We start from the raw sequence: 10,610 nt of genomic DNA on the forward strand, positions 1-10,610 counted from the left end.
GTCCTCTATCGCTTTCGGCACTATATCGTCAGTCATAAGTTCTTCACAGAGGACAAAGAATATATGCCTCTGATTAGTTATATCTTTCTACAGGTGTTGCTCTAACTTCTGTTCAGATAGCCATTGATTAAATAATAACCACACCTCCCCATTGAGGCTGGTAGCCAATCTATTGATTTTCCCATTGCATGTTAGCCTTAACTTATGTTTTCAATAAAAGTGTAACTCTTTGCATCATCTTAATAAAAAGCTTGAAGCCTTTTTAGTGTTCAAGATTTACCTAGTGTTTCTTGTGAAGAGAGCAGAGTCACCTGCCACCACACAATGCTCAAGTCAAAGGCAGAGCTACAAATAAATGGGTCACTAAAATAATGGGCCAATCAGAGGGTTTGATCTAAAAAAATATTTGGTCACTTGTGTCTCGAGGAAATGCTCCATTTGCCTTCACACACTGCTTGGGCTGTAGTACCAGTCGTCTAGAGAAGGGTTGGACTCTTCCATTCTGGAGATTCCTGCACTGAGCAGATGTGGGCATACTTAATTCCCACCCCACCCTGCAACTCTGCGCTTGAACACCGGGGTTCACCCATGTGGGGCGAAAAAAAGGGTAGCCTCCCTCTGCCTTCGGGAGGGATGATTGGTCCGGACAGTTTGTGCCTCGGCACCAAACGGCAGTTCAAAGCACCCACCATTTTTGGGGTCCTTAAGGTGGGTGTTCTTCTGGAAGGACTTCAGTGCTCACGTGGGCAATGACAGCGAGACCTGGAAGGGCATGATTGGGAGTAACACCAAACCAACAGATCGATTGAAGTTCTATGACTAGAGCAAGCTGGTCCAAGCAGACTTTAAGGCAGGATGGGGACACGAGGTCTGAGTTAGCAGCTTTGTTAATCTTATGTTTTTTAAGATGCATCTCACATCCTGTTTGTGGATAGTCAATGCAGAATTGAGGTGTGATGGTGGTCGGTGGTGCCGCTGGCTGGGTGTGGGGTGTGAAATTGTCCTTTTCAAATTTGCAGTCGACGGTGTTCATGTCGTTGGCTATTTTTTTTGTTGTTGTTCTCAGCTTGGGAGGCTGGCTGCTTATTGGTTAGTGATGGTAATGCATGCCAGACTGATTATGACTCCATCCATTTTCATCGTCATTTATCCTCATAAGGGTCACGGGAGCGCTAGCACCTATCCTGGTCATCTTTGGGCAGAAGGCAGGGTACACCCAGAACTGGTTGGCAGCCAATCAGAAAGTGCAGATAAACAACCATTCACACCTTTGGGCAATTTAGAGTCCTCAATTAACCTACCTTGCATGTTTTTGGATTGTGGGAGAAAACCAGAGTGCCCGAAGAAAACCGGGACAAGGAGAACATGCAAACTCCACAAAGCCATGGCAGGGGTTTGAACCCCCATCCTCAGAACTATGAGGCAGACACTTTACCCAGTCGTCCACCATGCTGCCTGATCTAGAGTCCTTAGCGGTAAACTGTATTTCTAACTTTACTGTATAGTTTCTCTGTAGTATAGAGTACATTTTAGTAAGGGTGATATATCGCAATAAAGGGCTGAATGTCATTGGACAAGACCTGTAAGACCCTCGGTACAGTGAAAAAAAAAAAAAAACTACCAGCTTGCTCATACATTTACAGCTTTTAAAATGTGGCTAAAAGATCAGCGCTGCTCACTCAGAATAATTTGACCATGACAGAACAAGCAGTGATTTGGCCAGCAGGAGTGCAGTCAGAATGCATCAAAAACCGTGGGTGTGTGAGTTTCTGTATTGTCTTAATCAAATCTACCTCCAATATTATTCACATCTAAACTATAAAATCTCCAGATACCAATGACTCAAAACCTTTTTGTTGTGTTTGGCTGACATTAAAACATAATACGGTAATGTCAAAATTAAAATGACAGAACCCACTACTTTAGTTGCACTATAAAAGAATGGAAAGATGAGCTTCAACTTAACCACGCCAGAGGCAGTGCAAAACATTGCACCATTCCCACAAGACTTTGCATGCCCAAACCTGCACACAGGCGAAGGAGGTTAGCCATACATATCGCCTTGTGTTTCATCCAGGAGCTTCTCAACATATAGACACAACACAATAAAGGTATCCGTACTTGGAAAAATTTTGGGTTATTTTTTGTTTCAGGGTTCATGTGCATATTAGTAGTGGAAACATCACTTGACTGTTGAGCACATCAGGGCTACTACTGAAACACTACCAGTAAGGTTTCTGAGTCATAGCTTTCCTGCCAACAGCATCAAGGCAGCAGAGCTTTTAGTTGCCAAGTTCATACTTTTTGGCTCCTAAAGCCATTGAATGTCAGTGTTCATGCCACATAACTTCGTGTTTTAATTTCAGAATGCTGAAGCGGTAAATTACATCCTACATGACCTCATCATGAGCAGCGATAGTGGATCAAACTATGTAGTTATAGACAGATGTAGAAGTCATACAGTACAATCTCTAAAGTCTACTCTCCTGGAATACTCATTTGAGATTTTACCTGAATTTATTTTCATACGAAATAGTTTTTAACGGGATGAAATGGTCACCATCACCTTTGCCTGTAATTTTATACAATAACTCATTAACCAGTGATAAGGCAAAAAGTAATGAAACTTCATTACTTAAATGACAGGCATAATGCAAACTTGTCACAAATGCTTGCTTTTTGTTACACTTAAATACAAAAAAAATTAAGTCAATATGAAGTTAATTACTTGATTTTAATGAGAAGTCACTATCTTTATATAACTTCCACTCCATATGCTTTCTTTGAATTCTAAAAGGCATTGCTGTTTAGGTTGTTCTGTTGGGGCTGAGCTTTTCTTTAAGGCATTTCCAAAAATCCACAAAAAAAAAAAACCTAATCCAGAATTTATTAGCTGTCAGGTACACCAAATTCTCATGCAAAATTGAGTGAATCGGCTCATACTGCAAGGTTTTGTGCAATTTCAGACACAAAAATTCTAAATTTTATAAACTCAGGTTAGAACTGACCAAAAGGTAACCTAATAATCACTCAATTTAAAATAGACTATGATAAATTCCTGTGTGATGTGTAACTGTCTTTATTTGAAATTGGGAATGGTTAATAGTGCAAGACTATCTTTGCTGACAAGCAACACACCAAACTTTAAACAAGCACAACTGTAGTATTGTGCAGTAGTATTAACCAAATGTGGGTTGAAGCCAATGACAAGATGTGTTCAATCTATAATAAGTCATATAAAGAGTAACTTGAGACCACGTTGTCAGCATTCATACTTAAGTTTAGTGGTGGGCAGCTGCGAGAGTTTTGAAATGTAAAATTAGACTTTACACCGATCTGATCTGCTTAATCATTATCTGTCGATAATTACAATTTTATGTTGACCAGCTGATCGGCTTTAATGTCATAACTCGCCGAGCCAATCGATGATGTCATCAATCAGCTTTTCGAAAAAACATTTGCTTTGCATTGCCGTTGTTTTCATTCATCCATCTATCCATTCTCTTAGTCGCTTATCCTCACGAGGGTCACAGGAGTGCTGGAGCCTATCCCAGCTGTCAACAAGCAGGAGGCAAGGTACACCCCGAACTGGTTGCCAGCCAATTGCCTGGCACATGGAGACAGACAACAGCTGCACTCACAATCACACCTAAGGGCAATTTAGAGTGTCCAATTAATATTGCATGTTTTTGGGGAATGTGGGAGGAAATCAGAGTCCCCGGAAAAAAAACCCATGAGGAGAACATGCAATCTCTACATTGGGGAAGGATTGAACCCTGGACCTCAGAACTGTGAGGCCAACGCTTTACATCTGCACCACCGTACCGCCCCTGTTGTTTTCAGTTTATTCAAATCTAAAATAACTTATTTTAAGCCTTGTAAAAGCATTTTTTTATCATGTTATTTACAATCAATGGACTTTGTGAACTAAAACACGATCAGATGCACTTCTGACAGCGGCCACGACAACAACAGTGTGTGTATTGTATTGGTCATAAAAAGAAAAAAATGGGGAAAAAATGAGAGTCGGAAGTTACTGGTGCTAGAGAGAAGACATTCGTTATAGGCTTGCTTGAGGTATGTTGATGTACCGTAATTTCTCGAGTATAATGCGCACCTCCAAAGTTGACCTAAAAAAAAATCAGGAAAACCCTCTTACTGATGTACAACGCACACCACTAATGTGCTGCTATCCGTACGCTCCGATTATTAGGAATTATCTAGTTCTATTTTGCTAGGTTTGTATTTGTTGTACTTGTATTGTTTTACAAAAAGTCATCATTAATAGTCTTTGTGCATGTTCTGATGCAGCAGTAATATATATCTTGGGACAGGCCACAGGACAAGCTTGTCCTGGTCCCTGCAATTGTAAGAACAGAATCTGTCAACCAAATAAAATAAATGCTCAATGATGGCATGACGTTTTATTAATACTGTTGATAACAGATTAGTCTTAAATAAATAAACTACAGTATTTAACAAACATTTTTTGTATTAAATATTTGTGCATAAAATGTTTGTGCATAGTGCAGTTTATCCATAACAATACACATCCTTGTCCAAGACTTCAAAAGAAGTATCTGACTCATCTCCAATCTAAAAAATATCCATCGTAACAATCTTTGGTGCATCACTGTCAAACTCATCATTGATGACTTGGTCCAGTTCTGGTGCCTCCTGCATTCATGAACAGTGATCCCATCTTGCTCCCACAGCATGTGTCCTCTGTGCCATCCATGGCGTTTGTGAGGAAACATTTTTTTGAATCCTATGAGTCATGGTTCCCTTTATTCCTCATTATTGTCAGCACTTTGGGAGGAAGGTCCACCGTGCTACCGGGAGCCTCTTGCCCCTGTTCGGGTACAATCTGTCGCAGCTCTTCATAGCGTCAGGTCGCAATCAAAACGAGTTGTCAACCTATTGTAGAAATGAGTGCAATGGGCACTTAAAAAAAAGGGAGCATTTCAATTGTGTGCGCAATCCCGTTTTGTTTTTAAATGTGCCCATTACGATCGTACTACGTAGTTTTGTTAATTAGCTGTTAGCAGTTACCTCATGTTGATTTGCTTTAGGTTTGGCCGTGTCATCGGTCAGAGTGAGGTCACATTTCTTTTCGAAGTGGCTGCACAACTAGCCCTTGTAGTTGAAATTTTTTGTCTTTGTTTAAGTTAAAACAAACTCACGGGCTGTTGTTTCTGATGTTTGGTGCAGTAGCAACAAATATCTGACGCTAACGATCGTAAAATGCAACGTCCCCAGGCCCAGGACATCAGGTTTCAGGTTGGTGGCGCACATTACCGTAATTTATTTACGTCAAATATAATGAAATGTATACGTATACCTTTTTGTTTTACCACTCTATGTACCTGTATATGACTATACAATATTGTATTTTTTAAATTTTTCATCCATACGTAAATATAATGCGCTCTCTTGACTTTTTGAAAATATTTTTGGAAAGAATTGCCCATTATTTTCAAGAAATCACGATACTTTTAATACAACATGGCTCGCAAGCAGTCAACAAAACGTTACGTAGCCTAGCAAGCAAGCGATAGCACTAACGGTTGTACATAAACACAGCGTTCTGTTGAATCATGATCTGAACTTTTGAGTCTGAATTTTCTGAGTGTTGAGTAAATTAATGACAATTTCACGACAGCAAGTTAGCATCCAAGGTGGCACGGTGACTCAGTTGAAAAGCCTTGGCCTCACAGTTCTGAGGTCCCGGGTTCAATCCGCCTGTGTGGAGTTTGCATGCTCTGCCCGTGCCTGCGAGCGTTTTCTCCGGGCACTCCTAAAAAAAAATGGAACATTGGACACTCTAAAATGTTCCTAGGTGTGATTGTGAGTGCGACTGTTGTCTGTTTCCATGTGGCCTCCGATTGACTGGCAACCAGTTCAGGGTGTACCCTGCCTCCTGCCCGTTGACAGCTGGGATAGGCTCCAGCACTGCCGTGACCCTCGTGAGGATAAGCGATTAAGAAAATGGATAGATGGAAGTTAGCATTATTATTTCAGTCATGTAGTAATGGTAGTTTGACCTGACTAGAAAATATTTTTGAAGGATACTGAGTGTACATACACAAGTTGTTGTTTTCCTTTCAGCTCGTCCCTTTCGGGGTTGCCACAGTATGTATGTTTGGCAGAATTTTTACACCGGATGCCCTTCCTGACGCAACCCTTCTCAGGGAGTGAAGGCCCCAGTGGGATACAAACCCACAACCCCTGGCTTACCAAACCAGTGCTCTAACCACTGAGCTACGGGGCCTCTCAGTATACATACACAAGTATATAAAGTAAATGAACAAGTCATTTAAATAGACACAATGCTCCAGCCTGTGATTGGATCAGATTATTTTATTTTCAAACTCGTTAATCCCGATCGTGAAAAGTCTATTTAAAACGGTCATTTACAGGATGGAGGAAACACCAAGCGAGAACGAAAGTAGAGAGGTCATGACACTGGTCCACCCTTTCCAAGTTTACGTGACCGCGTTTCAATGGTGGCTCCCGCATAGTTTGGAGAACAAATGGGGTAGAGCTGTCAGACTAATGAAACGTCTCAACATATGGCAGCTGTGATAACTTTGAAAATAAGAATTGAAGGAAAAAAATATTTGGAACATGCATAATATATGGTTTAATGGTGCATAAAGTGGCGGGGTAATTCGCTAAAGGTCCATATTCTAATTAATAATTAAATTATTCGTCATTAAATAAAAGTGTAAATATTTGGGTTTAGCAGAATATGGTTTATTGGTGTTTTCGGTTGTTGCGGTTATACCAACTTTTTCCCTTTCCACGATAGCCTGCTTACGAAACGGACAGTGCTAATGTAGCTAACTTTTTTTTTTTCCTCCCAGGCTCTTACAATATAATTGTAACCTCAACGTCTGAAGCGCTTTTCGACTCACCTGTGACAGTAAATTGCTGGCGTGGTCTTCATGAGCAGGTTGTGTTTATCCGGCAAACAACGCCGCGGTGGGCTACGCGTCCCCCGGTAAGCCGGCACTTCCCTCTTCTTTGTGTCTTCTTCCAACATCCTTGGCTTGACTCTCAGCCCGAGCACACACGAGTGGAGGAGGAGTTTCAACTGACCTTATCCGGAGAGGAGGCGATTTGGGACGGACTCTACGTCAACACCACCCCCAACCGAAATCGCCGCTATGGCAATGATAAATAGCCAATATTTTGACGACACACGTGTACACTTCATTTCACATTTTACGACTCTGGCCTTAGTGAACAGCTATTCCTCTCATAAATTGACTTTAGTTTATGCAGCTGAACGTAAACGTTCGACTTCTGAAATACTTGGTTAATTTCTTTAGTGTTCACAAAACGGTTTAATTTTATTACTTAATCGGTGAGTTAATTATTGTATAATTGAATTCAGAAAACAATTACATTTGTTTTATTTCACACAGTTACCTACTCCTGGATTAAAAATCAATAAATAGTCAACAAGATGGAGGCCCTGTAGCTCAGTGGTTAGAGCACTGGTTTGATAAACCAGGGGTTGTGGGTTCGTATCCCACTGGGGCCTCCACTCCCTGAGAAGGGTTGCGTCAGGAAGGGCATCCGGTGTAAAAATTGTGCCAAACATATATGCGTTCGTGGCGACCCCGAAAGGGACAAGCCGAAAGAAGAAGTCAACAAGATGTGCCAGTGTCATGCAACTGAATTTATGTAAACAATGTGACAACTATTTCAAAGTGAAGTTAATTGGACAGCTACAAAACAGTAATGTACCAGTAGCTCTTCCAATCAACTGCTGAATTGGTGACATTTAACAAAATTTACCGTTTTTTCCACAGGATAATCTTTACTAAAAGGTCATTCCAAACCAAGTACTGTATTCTCCAGACATCTGCCACGTTAATGGCATGTACAGTAATACACGACCATTCATGTACAGTACCTTTTAGATCGGAGTCCAATCGTTATAAAAAGTTGAATTTGTAGCTAATCAAATTCAGCAGGTTATCTAGTGACACACGACAAAGATGCACACTGCTTAATGAATGTTAATTTTTGATGTCAATTTATTTATCAATTAGCACAAACATGAAAAAGTATCCAACCATTTATGGTTAATCAACCTCTTCGCTAACTGTAACCATGTCTTATGTACTGTCCATCAGTAAATACAGAGGGGGAAAAAATACATCCTGTGAAGACAACCATCTTAATCAGGGAAGGAAAATTCGTCAAGATGACAGGCACATACTGAATTCCTCATTAAAAAAAAATATTTACTGCTTAAACACTGACTTGTAAGCAATTGACTTTTCAATTTGTCTATTTAAATTGTTTACAAACAATAAGGATTTAGACATTCGAGCATAAATCACCATGGGTAAAGAAAATACTGAAATGCAATTTTGGCTCAAATGTGAACTGATCAACTTAATTTCCTCACTTTTACACATTGGTTTATATCATATTTAAGTTATCTAAATGGAGTTTTTTTTCATTAAATATAGAATGGGTTCTTTGCTGATTGTGACAAATACCAGTTCGAGTTTGGCAAACTACTAAAGCCATGTATTCATAACGTCAGAATCATCTTTATTTGCCAAGTACAGCATGGAAAGAAATATTTAGCCACAAATTGTGTGAATTCTCCCAATTAAAGAGATGAGATAGCTGTAATTTTCATCGCAGATATACCTCACTTATGAGATAGACAAAATGAGAGGAGAAAAAAATCCAGAAAATCACAGTATCTGATTTTTAAAATGTTAGGAAATTCATTCATTTTATGAGTCGCTTCTCCTCACAAGGGTTGCGGGAGTGCTGGAGCCTATCCCAGCCATCATTGGGCAGGTGGCAGGGTACACCCTGAACTGGTTGCCAGCTAATTGCAGGCCACACATAAAACTGTGCCAAACAAATATGCATTCATCAAAGATGACGCGCTGTGGCAACCCCTAACAGGACAAGCCGAAAGTAAAAGAAGACGGAGACAGACAACAAACACACCTAGGAGCAATTTAGAGTTTCCAATTAATGCATGTTTTTGGGACGTGGGAGGAAACCGGAGTACCTGGAGAAAACACAAACACAGGGAGAACACGCGAACTCCACACAGACAGGGCCAGTATTTGAAACTCAGTTCTCAGAACTGTGAGGGCAATGCTTTCCAGCTGAGCCAGCGTGCTGCCTCATGTACCATATATTAATATATAATGTACTGTACATATTTTGCAAAACATTACCTAAGATATTCATACACCGGCATTTAAACCGTGGTTCTCAGGTCTGTGAGCCCAACGCTCTAACCCGTTGCTGCACTGTGCTTGCTTGACTTATTAGCAAGTTATGGTTCAAGATAAGTATTTGCTCAATTTAAAAAAAAAAAAAAAAAAAAGTTCATCTCAAAACTTTATGTAGCCTTTGCACGATTTCTGACTCTCACAACCCAGTAACACCTTCAAGAGGGTCCTCTGTCCTCCACTCATTACCTGTAAAAATGGAAGCTATTTGAACTTGCGATCAATATAAAAGACACTTGTCCACAACCTCCAAAAGTCACACTCCAAAGTCCATCTTGGCCAAGACCAAAGAGCTGTCAGAGGACACCAGAAACTAAATTCTTGACCTGCATCATCATGGGAAGACTGAATCTGAAATAGGTAAGCAGGTTGTTATGAAGAAATCAACTGTGGGAGCTATAATTAGAAAATGGATAACATACAAGACCACTGATAAACTCACTCGATGATCTGAAACATCAATTATGCAAATGGTCCAGACACTTCTCAGGCGCATGAGTGGCCAGTACTGGTTGACAACATACGTACATGAAGTGCAAAGTTTAGACACTACTTTAGTGAGCAGAAGTCAACTGCTGAGTAGGAGCCCAATAACAGATCAATTAAGACATCACACATTTTATCACTAACCACGATTGTATATTAGCATATTGATAACCCATAACATACCAACATTAGGAAGAATAGTGACTTCAACTTTCATGTCCGTCTTTGTAAGAAGAGGCATACATCTTAAAAGTTGTTCTCTCAATTCCTGGTCAGTGTTTTAATAGAGTACTGAGAAAGCTGTACAGTACATACGTCTATGATATTAGTTTGGGCAAGTCCTGTGATCACAGCCTTTAGAATAATGCAATTTCTCAAAAGCAGAAAAGATTCTAAACCATATTTCTGCAACGCAGGAGATCACATGCAAAGAGCCCATTAGAAACACAACACATCGTGTACCTTTATTTATTAAGTGGCTCATTAAAGCCAGTATGGGATCTTTTCCAAGGCCTTTCAACTCGAGATAAGAGTTAAGCCTTCCATACACACGAGGAAAGATGTGGTCATTATAATTTTTTTTTTAACATTTGTATTGTGATAGAGCTTTGTGTGCATTGTCGACTCACTTTGGCTGAAAAGTTTCAACAGGCCTATAAAAACTGCACCAAAAGAGAGGTAAATGAGGAACTTGAAAACCTCTGAAAACAGTTGATTTTAGGAAGTAAAAGGCCAGTCGTTTTTTAGGTGAATTTGTTAGAATTTGCTTGCGGTTAGAGGCACATAAAATGTATGTTGCAACATTAACTTGCATGCATTTCCCCCCACTGATTGCCAAGGCAA

General features: G+C 40.1%; 1 protein-coding gene and 1 non-coding gene across 10 annotated transcripts in view; one reads left to right on the plus strand and one right to left on the minus strand.

The window, feature by feature from the left end:
• Nucleotides 1-7,057, minus strand: part of LOC133505701 (inactive rhomboid protein 2-like) — a 60,724-nt gene extending 53,667 nt beyond the window's left edge. For 6 of the 9 annotated variants that reach the window (XR_009796318.1, XR_009796319.1, XR_009796320.1 and 3 more), the window contains exon 1: nucleotides 6,918-7,057. The gene's annotated coding sequence lies outside the window, so the exon portion shown is untranslated. The remainder of the gene's footprint in view (nucleotides 1-6,917) is intronic. The other 3 variants (XM_061829043.1, XM_061829042.1, XM_061829044.1) reach the window with 2 other exon arrangements.
• A 419-nt stretch (nucleotides 7,058-7,476) lies between these two features.
• On the plus strand, nucleotides 7,477-7,549 carry trnai-gau (transfer RNA isoleucine (anticodon GAU)). Its single transcript has one exon. It is a non-coding gene; the product is annotated as a tRNA-Ile (tRNA).
• The last annotated feature ends 3,061 nt before the right edge of the window (nucleotides 7,550-10,610 follow it).

Source organism: Syngnathoides biaculeatus, chromosome 9, assembly GCF_019802595.1.
Source record: "Syngnathoides biaculeatus isolate LvHL_M chromosome 9, ASM1980259v1, whole genome shotgun sequence".
Lineage (NCBI taxonomy): Eukaryota > Metazoa > Chordata > Actinopteri > Syngnathiformes > Syngnathidae > Syngnathoides > Syngnathoides biaculeatus.